The sequence below is a fragment of the Schistocerca cancellata genome, chromosome 4 (genome assembly GCF_023864275.1).
Source record: "Schistocerca cancellata isolate TAMUIC-IGC-003103 chromosome 4, iqSchCanc2.1, whole genome shotgun sequence".
Taxonomy (NCBI): Eukaryota; Metazoa; Arthropoda; class Insecta; order Orthoptera; family Acrididae; genus Schistocerca; species Schistocerca cancellata.
In genome coordinates, this window is record NC_064629.1 from 818732848 (window position 1) to 818745412 (window position 12565).

The following is a 12565-nucleotide window of genomic DNA, read 5'->3' on the forward strand; positions in this document are numbered from 1 at the left end:
CCTTGATGCCTCAGAATAAGTCCTACCAACTGATCCCTTCTTCTAGTCAAGTTGTGCCACAAATTTCTCTTCTCCCCAATTCTATTCAATACCTCCTCATTAATCACGTGATACCCATCTATTCTTCAGCATTCTTCTGTAGCACCACATTTCGAAAGCTTCCTTTCTCTTCCTGTCTAAACTATTTATCGTCCACGTTTCACTTCCATACATGGCTACACTCCATACAAATTCTTTCAGAAACGACTTGCTGACACTTAAATCTATGCTCGATGTTAACAAATTTCTCTTCTTCAGAAACGTTTTCCTTGCCATTGCCAGTCTACATTTTATATGCTCTCTGCTTCGACCATCATCAGTTATTTTGCTCCCCAAATAGCAAAACTCATTTACTACTTTAAGCGTCTCATTTACTAATATAATTCCCTCAGCATCACCCGATTTAATTCGACTACATTCCATTATCCTCGTTTTGCTTTTCTTGATGTTCATCTTATATCCTCCTTTCGAGACACTGTCCATTCCGTTCAGCTGCTCTTCCAGGTCGTTTGCTGCCTCTGATAGAATTACAATGTCATCGGCGAACCTCAAAGTTTTTATTTCTTCTCCATGGATTTTAATTCCTACTCTAAATTTTTCTTCTGTTTCCTCCACTGCTTGCTCAATATACATAATGAATAACATCGGGGATAGGCTACCCTGTCTCACTCCGTTCCCAACCACTGATTCGCTTTCATGTCCCTCGACTCTTATAACTGCCATCTGGTTTCTGTACAAATTGTAAATGGCCTTTTGCTGCTGTATTTTACCCCTGCCACCTTCAGAATTTGAAAGAGAGTATTCTAGTCAACATTGTCAAAAGTTTTCTCTAAGTCTACAAATGCTAGAAACGTAAGTTTGCCTTTCCTTAATCTATTTTTTCTAAAATAAGTCGTAGGGGGAGTACTGCCTCATGTGTTCCAACATTTCTACGGAATCCAAACTGATCTTCCCCGAGTGTAGTAATGGTAGTTATTGTCATCATCATCATCATCATCGTGATCATCTTTTTTTAGTAGTAGTAGTGGCGGCAGCAGCAGCAGTAGTCGGAGTCGTTGTCGCTGTCGTCGTCGCCGTCGTTGGGAACTCTAAGTATGTGTATATTAAAAGGAAGGGAAAGGGGATTTTCTAGTGTATTTCCTGGCTTCCTCAGAATTTAGGCCCATGATCTGCCACTGTCTGTCGACCTCTGTTTTGACTTTTATCAGTAATAAAACGAAAATACACTGAAATCAAAATGAGTACAGCAGCAATTACTCCACGATAACTGCGACAGAATGTTCGTGTTTCGTAATACAACCACCAGGGAGCAGTGGAGGAAGGAAAGTGGCGTAGCAAAGTACCACCAAAGTACCACTTTTCGTGGCATGACAAAAGTTGCGTCTGTTAAGTTGCGCCACTGAAAACTGGGAGTCCACACAAACAACTGCAGTGTGTCACTAGCTGTGGCGACACTTTTGTTGCGTGTGTGAACCCAGGTTCTGGAAAAATTTGCTCGCCAGCTTGATCCGCGATTCTGCTTCCTTATTTTTCCTGTGGGAGTGGCTTTTTGGCCAGACTGCAGATTTTTCTGATGCAGTATATTGTTCAGGTATAGTGATGTTCTCTTTTTCAAACGGTATATCTGATTTCGCAATACTGTCCTGAACCAGCTCTATTAATGCTTCCTTGATAAATTTGGTCGATCGAGGTTCAGCAAGAATTACCTCCGCTATTCAAGTGACTTTCACTGCGCTACGATTATTACTGCCATTGTCAGTTTAAGGAGTGACCGTAATGGGAATGGTGGGTGGGAGTCCAGTGACAGTCGCCATGTACGTTACTGGCATGGTGGTCATAGCTACAGGTCTAACAGCTTCACCGGCCGGCATCTGGGCCACGCAGCGTTGTATACACTGGGCACACACATGACCCATTGAGCATTGGCCATTAAAATTGCTACACCAAAAAAGAAATGCAGATGATAAACGGGTATTCATTGGACAAATATATTATACTAGAACTGACATGTGATTACATTTTCACGCAATTTCGGTGCATAGATCCTGAGAAACAGTACCCACAACAACCACCTCTGGCCGTAATAACGGCCTTGATACGCTTGGGCATTGAGTCAAACAGAGCTTGGATGGCGTGTACAGGTACAGCTGCCCATGCAGCTTCAACATCAAGAGTTGTGACTGGCGTATTGTGATGAGCCAGTTGCTCGGCCACCATTGACCAGACGTTTTCAGTTGGTGAGAAATCTGGAGAATGTCCTGCTCAGAGAAGCAGTCGAACATTTTCTGCATCCAGAAAGGCCCGTACAGGACCTGCAACATGCGGTCGTGCATTATCCTGCTGAAATGTAGAGTTTCGCAGGGATCGAATGAAGAATAGAGACACGGGTCGTAACACATCTGAAATGTAACGTCCACTGTTCAAAGTGCCATCAATGCGAACAAGAGTTGACTGAGACGTGTAACGAATGGCACCCTATTCCATCACGCCCGGTGACACGCCAGTATGGCGATGACGAATACCCGCTTCCAATGTGCGTTCACCGCGATGCAGCCAAACACGGATGCCATCATCATATGCTGTAAACAGAACCTGGATTCATCCGAAAAAATGGCGTTTTGCCATTCGTGCACCCGGGTTCGTCGTTGAGTACACCATGGCAGGCGCTCCTGTCTGTGATGCAGCGTCAAGGGTAACCGCAGCCATGGTCTCCGAGCTGATAGTCCATGCTGCTGCAAACGTCATCGAACTGTTCGTGCAGATGGTTGTAGTCTTGCAAACGTCCCTATCTGTTGACTGAGGGGTCGAGACGTGGCTGCACGGTCCGTTACAGCCATGCGGATAAGATGCCTGTCATCTCGACAGCTAGTCATACGAGGCCGTTGGGATCGAGCACGGCGTTCCGTATTACCCTCCTGAACCCACCGATTCCATATTCTGCTAACAGTCATTGGATCTCGACCAACGCGAGCACCAATGTAGCGATACGATAAACCGCAATCGCGATAAGCTACAATCCGACCTTTATCAAAGTCGGAAACGTGATGGTACGCATTTCTCCTCCTTACACGAGGCATCACAACAACGTTTCACCAGGCAACGCCGGTCAACTGCTGTTTGTGTATGAGAAATCGGTTGGAAAGTTTCCTCATGTCAGCACGTTGTAGGTGGCGCCCGCCACCGGCGCCAACCTTGTGTGAATGCTCTGAAAAGCTAATAATTTGCATATCACAGCGTCTTCTTCCTGTCGGTTAAATTTCGCGACTGTAGCACGTCATCTTCGTAGTGTAGCAATTTTAATGACCAGTAGTGTATGTTCTGGGCCGCCCATTACACATGCCAATTGCTCGGTTGCAGGAAACGTTAATATAAGATAGTATATGTTTGTGTAATTCGAATTTTAATTGTCTGATACCATTTGGTGCCGGAAACTTACGTGAGTTCATTTTTCTGGAATATTACTGATCCCTTGCCCATAAGACTATAACACTGCATTTATTTTTTCACCAGATTCTTAAAATGGTAATTCAAAAATCGTTACTGTTCTTATATCAAAACCAGTTTAGGTAACACTAACTGCACAATTTTTCCATCAGAGTACTTGGATTTAAAGGCTGCACTACATTCGACTATACTGTCACAAAGATCGGTATTTATCAGTTTGACATACATAACACTATTCACAAACGAGAAATGTATCCCAAATACCGATATATCATCATGACTTATCATCTTCGCTTCTTCAAGAAAAGATTAAAATTCGTAACAGTTTGGTGTAACGAAGCTCTGATCAAAGGTGAATTTCAAAGTGTCTGCTGTATTTGGTTGCCTTCTACTGGCATCTAGGATTCACACCAACACTATGGCAGAAAGTTGCAAGCATTAACTGCTCAGACTTACCACAAGTTACTGAGACAGCCACAGCACTGAAGGGTTTCCACTAAACCACGAAAAGATATAACACAACATACGAACTGAGCTACCCGAGCGTGACTCACAACTTGCCCTCACAGCTTCACTTCCGCCAGTATCTCATCTCCTACCTTTCAAACTTCACAGAAGTTCTCCTACGAAACTTGCAGAACTAGCATCCCTGGAAGAAAGGATATAGTGGCGGATACATAGGGGGGAGAGGGGCGCCCCCCCCCCCCCCCCACACTTGCGAGGCCAACCACATTGCCACCCACACCACCCCTGCCAGTCAGCCAGCTCGACTGAATCGAGTTACCAGGTAGTTGTACTTTCGCATGTAGCACGGGCGTCTGCGTCATTGTATATTATACGTTTCTGTCTGGCACATAGGGATCGATTTAATGACTTAGCTCTGTTGATCACTCACCCTGACATTGTATCTTTTTTATATCAGAAGATGGCATTGTCTCGTATATGTGTATAATCAGGTTAAACAAAACTTGCTTAAACTTTGCAAGTGACTTGATTATTTTTTACTACAGTAAAAGTAAAGGTAGTTCAAGATATCTTCAGCGCCCCCTCCTTGAGGTTTTTCTGTATCCGCCACTGGTGGAGTAATGGCTTCGCTACACCCTGGTGGACATTTCCAGAATGAATTGTTTCAGTCTGCAGCAGAGTGTGCACTGATATGAAACTTCCTGGCAGATTGAAACTGTGCGTCATGCAAGTTTTGCAGAAGAATTTCCGTGAAATTTGTGAGGTAGGTGATGAGGTACTGGCAGCGGTGAAGCTGTGAGGACAGGTCATGAGTCATGCTTGGGTAGCTCAGTTGATGGAATACTTGCCCTAAAGGCAAAGGTCTCATATTCGAGTCCTGGTCTGACCCACCGTTTTAATTGGCCAGGAAGTTTCATATCAGTGCACACTCTACTGTAGAGTGGAAAAATTCATTCTGGAGGTGGTCGTAATGTTTTGCCTCACTGTTGTATGAAGAATGTCGTGATTTCCTGGAAGACAAAATTTATTTATTGAACTACCAGTTTCAGTCCACAGACCATTATCTACATCTACATCTACATCTATACTCCGCGAGCCACCTTACGGTGTGTGGCGGAGGGTACTTATTGTACCACTATCTGATCCCCCCTTCCCTGTTCCATTCACGAATTGTGCGTGGGAAGAACGACTGCTTGTAAGTCTCCGTATTTGCTCTAATTTCTCGGATCTTTTCGTTGTGATCATTACGCGAGATATATGTGGGCGGTAGTAATATGTTGCCCATCTCTTCCCGGAATGTGCTCTCTCGTAATTTCGATAATAAACCTCTCCGTATTGCGTAACGCCTTTCTTGAAGTGTCCGCCACTGGAGCTTGTTCAGCATCTCCGTAACGCTCTCGCGCTGACTAAATGTCCCCATGACGAATCGCGCTGCTTTTCGCTGGATCATGTCTATCTCTTCTATTAATCCAACCTGGTAAGGGTCCCATACTGATGAGCAATACTCAAGAATCGGACGAACAAGCGTTTTGTAAGCTACTTCTTTCGTCGATGAGTCACATTTTCTTAGAATTCTTCCTATGAATCTCAACCTGGGGCCTGCTTTTCCCACTATTTGTTTTATGTGATCATTCCACTTCAGATCGCTCCGGATAGTAACTCCTAAGTATTTTACGGTCGTTACCGCTTCCAATGATTTACCACCTATGGCATAATCGTACTGGAATGGATTTCTGCCCCTATGTATGCGCATTATATTACATTTATCTACGTTTAGGGAAAGCTGCCAGCTGTCGCACCATGCATTAATCCTCTGCAGGTCTTCCTGGAGTACGTAAGAGTCTTCTGATGTTGCTACTTTCTTGTAGACAACCGTGTCATCTGCAAATAGCCTCACGGAGCTACCGATGTTGTCAACTAAGTCATTTATGTATATTGTAAACAATAAAGGTCCTATCACGCTTCCTTGCGGTACTCCCGAAATTACCTCTACATCTGCAGATTTTGAACCGTTAAGAATGACATGTTGTGTTCTTTCTTCTAGGAAATCCTGAATCCAATCACAAACCTGGTCCGATATTCCGTAAGCTCGTATTTTTTTCATTAAACGTAAGTGCGGAACCGTATCAAATGCCTTCCTGAAGTCCAGGAATACGGCATCAATCTGCTCGCCAGTGTCTACGGCACTGTGAATTTCTTGGGCAAATAGGGCGAGCTGAGTTTCACATGATCTCTGTTTGCGGAATCCATGTTGGTTATGATGAAGGAGATTTGTATTATCTAAGAACGTCATAATACGAGAACACAAAACATGTTCCATTATTCTACAACAGATTGACGTAAGCGAAATAGGCCTATAATTATTCGCATCTGATTTATGACCCTTCTTGAAAATGGGAACGACCTGCGCTTTCTTCCAGTCGCTAGGTACTTTACGTTCTTCCAGCGATCTACGATAAATTGCTGATAGAAAGGGGGCAAGTTCTTTAGCATAATCACTGTAGAATCTTAAGGGTATCTCGTCTGGTCCGGATGCTTTTCCGCTACTAAGTGATAGCAGTTGTTTTTCAATTCCGATATCGTTTATTTCAATATTTTCCATTTTGGCGTCCGTGCGACGGCTGAAGTCAGGGACCGTGTTACGATTTTCCGCAGTGAAACAGTTTCGGAACACTGAATTCAGTATTTCTGCCTTTCTTCGGTCGTCCTCTGTTTCGGTGCCATCAGGTCCATAAAAGATTTACAACATCATTCTGGATTATGTAAAATCATTGGCATCAAATAAAAATTCGTAAGTTTGCCACTGTTATCAAGCTGTAATATAAACTACATCATCAATCATTTTACGTTAACGGTCAGCAATCAGTGCTGTTCAGCACAACAAAGAAGATATTACCCCTAAAAATTTTGTTGGTGAGTTAGTTTAACTGCGTAACCCAAATTCAGGAAACATTAAATAACACTGGAAGATGTCAGTTTAATGAATTTGCAAAAGTGTTTGTTTGATAGTGAAAGTTTGCCTCCAACCTCATAAAAAATCAAACCATCATATGTGTTTATTCCAATGTTGTGTTTTTTTTTCAGAGGACTTAGTTACTTATTGATTTCATTATGTCACATGTAACGATAATGGTTTTTAATCCATTTTGGTCATGAATTCTTATTTTGATATCTGACTGTCTTTGCAAGTAACATCACATTATTCTGGTATTCTTTTGAAGCCACTCGTGAGTATGATAGTAGCTACAAGTAATTTTAAACATATTCTGAAATTTAATGAAGTGATGCAGAAAGGCAATGCCAGAGGATTAACAGACACACATATCTTATCGAGAGAGGTCCTACCAATCACACCAAGCGAGGTGGCAAAATCATGAGACGCTGGACTCTCATTTGATAGCGCAATGGTTCCAGTCCCTGTTCCTCTATCTACATTTAGGTTTTCTGTGGTTTCTCTAAAAAGCACAGAATGGGATGGTTGCTTTGGAAAGCACATGACTGATTTCCTTTACTATCCTTACCGAATCCAAGCTCTGTTTCTAATGAAATTGTGCTTTAGAGGAAGTTAAACCCTAATCCTCCTCCCTTTCCTCCTTCCTTCTTAGTAATTATCTCACCATATGGAGCTCAGAAAAGTCACAGAAAAATAGTTCAATAACCCCTAAAAATACAAGCTTAAATGGCATTTACCATTCGTAAAAAAGAATTAGAAGTTTTTCTAGGTCTTTTACCTCACAATAATTTTATTTGACATAAACTGACAAGGTCTGATTTTGGTAGTAGTGTACATAGGACTGTCTTTGCAGTTTTAATGAACAAGAATTTGGTTGAGGTAAGCAACAAACTAGAACAATTAGGAAAAAGAAATACACTCTAACACATTAACATGTAAATTGTCGCAGAAGAAGTTGAGTAGCAGCGTGGTGTAGAGGTTACTGTACGATACTAAACTGTTGCATAGAGGGTCGTGAGTTCAAAACTGACCTAGAGTGTACAATTTTAATTTCTATATTCGGTTCGAGTACATTCTAGAAATATCCACAAATGTCAAGATTCATTGTACTGCAATGTTCTGTAGCTGTATACACTCCTGGAAATGGAAAAAAGAACACATTGACACCGGTGTGTCAGACCCACCATACTTGCTCCGGACACTGCGAGAGGGCTGTACAAGCAATAATCACACGCACGGCACAGCGGACACACCAGGAACCGCGGTGTTGTTCGTCGAATGGCGCTAGCTGCGCAGCATTTGTGCACCGCCGCCGTCAGTGTCAGCCAGTTTGCCGTGGCATACGGAGCTCCATCGCAGTCTTTAACACTGGTAGCATGCCGCGACAGCGTGGACGTGAACCGTATGTGCAGTTGACGGACTTTGAGCGAAGGCGTATAGTGGGCATGCGGGAGGCCGGGTGGACGTACCGCCGAATTGCTCAACACGTGGGGCGTGAGGTCTCCACAGTACATCGATGTTGTCGCCAGTGGTCGGCGGAAGGTGCACGTGCCCGTCGACCTGGGACCGGACCGCAGCGACGCACGGATGCACGCCAAGACCGTAGGATCCTACGCAGTGCCGTAGGGGACCGCACCGCCACTTCCCAGCAAATTAGGGACACTGTTGCTCCTGGGGTATCGGCGAGGACCATTCGCAACCGTCTCCATGAAGCTGGGCTACGGTCCCGCACACCGTTAGGCCGTCTTCCGCTCACGCCCCAACATCGTGCAGCCCGCCTCCAGTGGTGTCGCGACAGGCGTGAATGGAGGGACGAATGGAGACGTGTCGTCTTCAGCGATGAGAGTCGCTTCTGCCTTGGTGCCAATGATGGTCGTATGCGTGTTTGGCGCCGTGCAGGTGAGCGCCACAATCAGGACTGCATACGACCAAGGCACACAGGGCTAACACCCGGCATCATTGTGTGGGGAGCGATCTCCTACACTGGCCGTACACCACTGGTGATCGTCGAGGGGACACTGAATAGTGCACGGTACATCCAAACCGTCATCGAACCCATCGTTCTACCATTCCTAGACCGGCAAGGGAACTTGCTGTTCCAACAGGACAATGCACGTCCGCATGTATCCCGTGCCACCCAACGTGCTCTAGAAGATGTAAGTCAACTACCCTGGCCAGCAAGATCTCCAGATCTGTCCCCCATTGAGCATGTTTGGGACTGGATGAAGCGTCGTCTCACGCGGTCTGCACGTCCAGCACGAACGCTGGTCCAACTGAGGCGCCAGGTGGAAATGGCATGGCAAGCCGTTCCACAGAACTACATCCAGCATCTCTACGATCGTCTCCATGGGAGAATAGCAGCCTGCATTGCTGCGAAAGGTGGATATACACTGTACTAGTGCCGACATTGTGCATGCTCTGTTGCCTGTGTCTATGTGCCTGTGGTTCTATCAGTGTGATCATGTGATGTATCTGACCCCAGGAATGTGTCAATAAAGTTTCCCCTTCCTGGGACAATGAATTCACGGTGTTCTTATTTCAATTTCCAGGAGTGTATATACTGTATGTGTAAGACCTGAATAAACCTTCGTTAAGTGAAGTTAGTTTCGTCATTCATTTAATTACACCTTCTTCTACGTGACATTATTCTGGTGGAGGCGCTGGGTATTGAAACTTGGACTGATGACCTCAGCTATTTAGTCCCATAGTGCTCAGAGCCATTTGAACCCTCTGCATCATCTATTGAAACTTGTGATAGCGCATATTATTGACGACACAGTGGCTCCAATCAGGTCACGACAGAGCCGCCGCTTACGTGGCGAGAAACCCGAGTTCGAGCCATATTCAACAGATCGCAATCTACAGGAGACAGAAGAGGACGTTACGATGACAGCAACTGAGTGCCACCACATGGGACATCCTTCCGGGTTCTCTGGTGACGATGGCCAAGATCCAAACAAGTGACTGAAGATATATGAGCGTATAGTCAGATTTAACAAATGGGATGACACTGTGTGTTTGGCTAACGTATTTTTCTGCTTGGAGGGCACTGCCAAACAATGGTATGAGAACAACGAGGAGAAGTTCACAAGCTGGGAAGTATTCCAGGCGGAACTGCGCAAGTATTTCGGCGACACACAACGACAGAAGCGCAAGGCTGAAGATAAATTAAAGTGCAGGACACAGTGTCTAGAAGAAACTAAAGCATCCTACATTCAAGACGCGTTGGAGCTGTGCAAAATAGTGGATCCTAGAATGAAGGAGGAAGATAAAGTTGCACATCTCATTTGGGGTGTTGCTGAGGACATGTATCAAGCCCTACTCCTGAAGGAGGTTTCGACAGCAGACGACCTCATAAAATGGTGCCAGTATATCGAGTCAATGCATCAAAAAAGAATTACACGCAAGAAGTTTGAATGGCTTCCAAACATCGTATAGATGTCTGTGATGGAGGAAGCAACTCATTTCACAAGTGTTCTTCGTCAGATAGTGAGAGAGGAAGTTCAGAAGGCACTTGGATTGCAAGGCGAGCAAAAAACCAAGACGCTTCAAGAGGTCATAAGGGAGGAAGTGGAACAGACATTGAACCCAATGTCTCGTCCTTCATTTCACTTTAAAACGGTGAAAAAGTCGAGACTCAGGCGAAGTTACGTTCCTACAATGCCGCATGAGGAACTTGTTTGGGCACGAAGAAAGACTGACGTCTGGAGGACCCAGGATAACCAACCAGTATGTTTCCACTGCGGACTACAGGGACATGTGGTGCGCTATTGTGGAGAAAGGCGGCGGATATTTGATGACGCCCTCGCCAGAAGACAGCAGACCGATCTTAGCCGACGCCAACTCCGGGACGACGAAGATGAACAAGAAGATGTGGGTGCAGGACGACGTAGGTCATCATCACCACAAGCTAGCCGCTGGAGAGGACGCTCCCCAGCACGCCTATCAAGGTCTCCATCGCCGTTTAGAAGCTCCAGCCGATCACCTAGCCGCCGCAACCTGGAAAACTAAAGGGTGCGACCTTCCGTGGAAGTGAGGTCGCCGAAGAGAAAAATCCTCCGCCGTCGATCACTACAAAAATGATAGGAAACTACGTCGATATCCCCATGGATGGCCGACCAACCCAAGTTCTTGTGGACTCTGGAGCATCATATTTGTCATTTCGAAGAAGTACCGTCGCCAGTTGCAGAAAACCGTATTCGTCGACAGCAAAACATCTCTGCTGAAGGTGGCTAATGGGAAATATGTAAAACCTACAGGAATATGTACCATTAGTGTGGGTATAAGTGGTCATACACAGCCCTTAGAATTCATCGTCTTACATGAGTGTAGTCATGACGTCATTCTCGGATGGGACTTGCTGAAAGCTTCTCAGGCAATTATAGATTGTGGTCGCTGGAAGATTATGCTAGACGGGATGAGATACTGTGGACAGGAAGATGCGCATCCGAGTGTGTGGAGACTATGTGTGCTGGATGAAGTGATTATTCCTGCAGTCAGCGCTAGAAAGGTAACTGTCACGTGTCATGCCATGCATCAACCCATGCATCTTGTAGTGAAATGTAAGAGAAGCATACCACTGAATAATAACTTGGTATCCCAGCCTCTGTCGTCTCGTTTAAGAACGGATTCGGTGAATTGTTGCCGAGAACCGCAGATCCTTCCAAGACGCATGTGCATAGCAAACGCTGAGCCGTTAATTGAAGAACAGCTGAGCGTCATAGAAACCTCCCATTCCGAGTCTATGGGCGAAATTGGCGCTACCACTGCGAGATAAGATCTTCTAGCTCGACTATCACCAGATCTCACTAAGAAGAAGCTACTTGCCATTCTTCAAGAGTTCTCCTAATGCTTCAATCCACAGGTGAAGAGCAAATTAGACAAATCGACGGTGAAGCACCGGATTAGCACTGGAGACCATCAACCAATAAGCCCGAGAGCATACCGTGTGTCAGCAATGGAACGTCGAATAACTCGCGACGAGGTAGAGAAAATGACGAAGACTGACATCATTCAGCCTTCGCAGAGCCCACGTTCGTCACCAGTGGTCCTCGTCAGGCAGAAGGATGGAAGTTGGCGCTTTTGTGTTTAGATTAGATTAGATTAGATTAGATTTACTTTCATTCCAATTGATCCGTAGTGAGGAGGTCCTCCAGGATGTGGAACATGTCAGAAAAACAACAATACATGATAACTATTTACAACTAAAACAAATAAGCTAATGTACCATTCCACAGGTCCCAAGTGAAATGATCGTCATTTTTTAATGAACACTAAGAGTCATTTTACAAATACTAATGCACTGAAAGTAAAATAAAAAAGTTTATTTATTTATAAGGTAATAAACATGTAATACAACTACTGTAACTTGATTACAGGAAGCTTAATTAGAAAACTAAAAAGGACGTTTACCCTCTTCCACGAATTGACAATACACTAGATTGTCTGAAGGGTGCTAAGTTTTTCTAAACCATGGACATGTACTCGAGATACTGGAAAATCGAAGTGGATAAGGCTGATCGTGAGAAAACTGCATTCATCACCCCTGGGGGCTTGTTTGAGTTTAAGGTAATGCTGTTTGGCTTGTGTAATGCACCAGCAACGTTTGAAAGGATGATGGATAATCTTCTAAAGCACCTGCAGTGGACGCTGTGTCTTTGATAT